Here is a 3,565-nt window from a genome sequence, read left to right as displayed (position 1 = left end):
AGCACAGCACAGCAGCCTTTTGATGATCTCTCAGCTGATGTGGCTGGAAATGCAGCCACTCCCTCCTGTTAACTCATACGCCCATATGGATCCATGGCATGGTTTTCCGCACATCAATGCTCAGACCAATGCAGCCCAGAACAGCATGGCATGGCAGCATATGCGATGGGTTTTGTTTTGTTCCTCCTCTGAGGTGCCTCTAGTGCTACTAGATATTTGTGGTGTCTGTGTCAATCCTGTCCTTCTTCAAGTCAACTTCAAGTTGGGTTGTATTGTCAATTTCTTTACATGCACTGGTCATACAAAGAATTTGAAATTACGTTTCTTGCTTTCCCATGCAGACATACACTAATCTAGGTAAGGACATAGACAGTATAGACATACACTAGGCAGTACTCATACATGGACATAAGACAGTATGGACATAGACAGTGCTCATACAGACATTTAAAGTGCAAGACTGGACAACAGAAGACTTGTAGAGAACATACATTAAGAGGAGGTATTTGTTGTGCTTTTTCTAAAAGTCCTTTGTAGCGTTCTGACATAGTAATAGTAGCATTTGAAGAAAAATAAATATTAAAAAGGGTCTATCAAGACCATATATATTCATATATTATAACCTAGAATGAACGAGAATCTTTAGAGATAGCACAACAGTAACTCCACACCTGTCCATCTGCCTGCTTCTCTGTCTGTCTGTCTGTCTGTCTGTCTGTCTGTCTGTCTGTCTGTCTGTCTGTCTGCCTGTCTGTCTGTCTACCTGTCATCTGTCTGTCTGTCTGTCTGTCTGAGGGTTACAAAGAAAGTCTTTGAGATTGGAAAGTGCAGACGTTCATGCATGTTGTTGATTTGCGTCTTGACATGCCTTCTGGCAGAGATTCAGCGTTTTGTAATGAAATGTGCCTGAATGACACAAGAGGTTAATATTTGTGCTGTTTGAAACAGAAAGCAGATGGACAATGGGCATGTTATATATCTGTATGAGCTGACATGCTAGTATCCATATATAAATGAGATTCCTGTCTCTACGTTGGTTTATCATTTTAATGCACAAGGTTACGATGTGACTGTGTCGTTTTTTATGAGTGTAGTGCACAATGTTACAATACGGCTGTTATGTGTGACATGCAGCTATGCATCACTCGGACATCTCATAACAAGAGGATATACTAAATAACAACATGTGTGTTATAGACAAGCACGCCATCATGGTAGGATATACGATGAGTGTGTGTGTGTGTGTGTGTGTGTGTGTGTCTGTCTGTCTGTCTGTCTGTCTGTGCGTGCGTGCGTGCGTGCGTGCGTGCGTGCGTGCGTGCGTGTGTGTTTAACATGCATGCCAGAGATATAGTATGCATGGTATGCCATCATAAGAGGATGTAGAACAATACAAGTACATTACAAAAGTAGTGCAATATATTATGGGGATATCCAGAAATATTAAGCTATAAAACAACATGTGTGCATTGGACATGAAAGGGCAAACGTAGGGCCTAGTTAAAATGCATGGTACATGCTTTAGGTAACACTTTATTTTAGGGATACATCTATTAGCACTAATACATACAATGTTCCTGTATAAGTAACTTATAAGGCATGTACAAAGCAAAATCAAACATTTGTTAGGCATGTATTCGCAAATGTTTTGTTCATGCACAATAAGGGATTTATTACCAATTTAACGTTACTGTAGTAAGGGCCTTAGCGTTTGCTTAGTACATGCCTTACAAGTTACTTATGCAGGCATTAACATTGTATGTATTAGTGCTAAGAGATGTTTCCCTAAAATAAAGTGTTACCATGTTTTATTCTGCAATAATGGAAACGACACCCATGCTAAAATTGTAATAGCATTGGTAAATATGTAACCGTTAAAGCAGTCGCCATCCCTCTGCATTTAACAGTACATTGTGTGCTAGCTAAAGTAATAGTGAAATTTCTGTGCTCACATTTATAGAAAGACAAATGAAAATATTTCTGGTGACACAATCAAAAAAAAAATCTGTTTTGTAATGTGTAATCTAAATTGTGTCCTTTGTAAAGCACTTTTTAAATGCACACAAATAAATAGATGAGAGACAGGAGAGGAGCAGATGATTATTTCTATTAAGCCAGGGAACACAAAAATTGTTTGCTTTTCTTCTTATCCATGATTTGCATGTGACGTCAAACGTTCTAGTGGACGGCTACTGGACGGCAAGAGTGCCGCATTGATGAATGGATTCCTATGGGACTCGCAACGTTTAGTAACTCATAACGTAACATAGATCGCCGATAAACTAAACACCGTGAACACCCATTGTGCTGTTTGTTACAAAAACAGATAGGGTTACAACCCAGGCGTGACTTTTCACTGGATCTCAAAATAAAACGAGAAAGCTGAGGTGAATCGCGGCAACCAACTGGAAAACCATCAAACTAGCCTACTCAAGTAGCTGGATGAGCACCACGGTAAGTTTCTCATTTGCCATCCTTTGTATCATCATTTGTCTCTTAATTCGTGAACGCTAGTTAATTTAAGTCTAATGTGCAATTTCAGTGGCTTTTTCTGTGTGGTCAATGTAAGATGCTTTCCATGATTAACGTTAATTATCAGCATCATTACGCTATGATGGACGTATGCAAAGATATTGCAGGCTGTAACGTAAACACGGAATTCATAAAGCTCTTGGTGAAATAGCAAGGCTATGACGTTCATACTGTTAAGGTTCAAATGTAAAAATAAACCATGTGTACATCTCTAGCGCTGATTTCCCAAGTAGTAGGCCTACTCTTCAGCATGATGCTGTCATGAAATGCCAATCACCTTATCCATGCTGGCCTATTTATAATGACATGCATAGGCCCACCAGTGTCGATGTTGTTAATATGAAGTCCACCACTTTGTTGTGTTGTCATCCAAATTGTCTGCCCTCTGAAATCAGTCACACACATCAGAGGCTTAATGGTTTGGGAAGTGGTATTACGATTGGAGGGTTGCAGGTTCAAATCCCATCCTACACCTCTCCCTTCACCTCCCATCCAGGCTGAAGTAGGCCTATGAGCTAGGCACCAAGCCCCATGCTGCAGGGACAATTCACTGTGAGTAACGAAGTTGCTTTGGATAAGTGTCAGCTAAGTGTTATCTTTCTGTTTCTCCAGATGAGAAGAGCGATGATCTGATGTCATGACACATTGGATGTATGGAAGAGCCAGAGGTCCAGCACACCAAGTCAAGTTTAGCCGATTTCAACCTCTTAATCACACCAACTCAATGTAGTAATCAGTTCATTCAATGGCTCAAAGACTTTATTTTTAGACACAAAGTACAAATACATTTCAAGGTTTTGTAGGTGATGGGAGGGGATATCTATTGTGGGGTGGACATGTACAATAGACGTGCAAGTACTTATTTATATTAATAAATGGTTATCTGAACTAGGCCTGTAATAGTCAACCCATTGATGCTGGATGCTGTGTACTCGTTGTATTGACCTAGGTGCCTGGAGCGACACAGCATTTAGGCATGACATATTAGATTTTTTTAGATTAAAAATGTGGGTATGTTAGAGCTGAATTAACG

The 3,565-nt window shown here is 39.9% G+C and overlaps 1 long non-coding RNA gene across 1 annotated transcript; it reads left to right on the top strand.

Moving 5' to 3' along the window:
- The first annotated feature begins 2,169 nt into the window (after positions 1–2,169).
- On the top strand, positions 2,170–3,278 carry LOC134458844 (uncharacterized). The gene is made up of 2 exons (XR_010036655.1): positions 2,170–2,454; positions 3,145–3,278. It is a non-coding gene; the product is annotated as an uncharacterized LOC134458844 (long non-coding RNA).
- The last annotated feature ends 287 nt before the right edge of the window (positions 3,279–3,565 follow it).

This window comes from Engraulis encrasicolus, chromosome 11 (assembly GCF_034702125.1).
Source record: "Engraulis encrasicolus isolate BLACKSEA-1 chromosome 11, IST_EnEncr_1.0, whole genome shotgun sequence".
Lineage (NCBI taxonomy): Eukaryota > Metazoa > Chordata > Actinopteri > Clupeiformes > Engraulidae > Engraulis > Engraulis encrasicolus.
The sequence above is the reverse complement of the archived record's forward strand: the minus strand, read 5'-3'. Positions and strand labels throughout refer to the sequence as shown.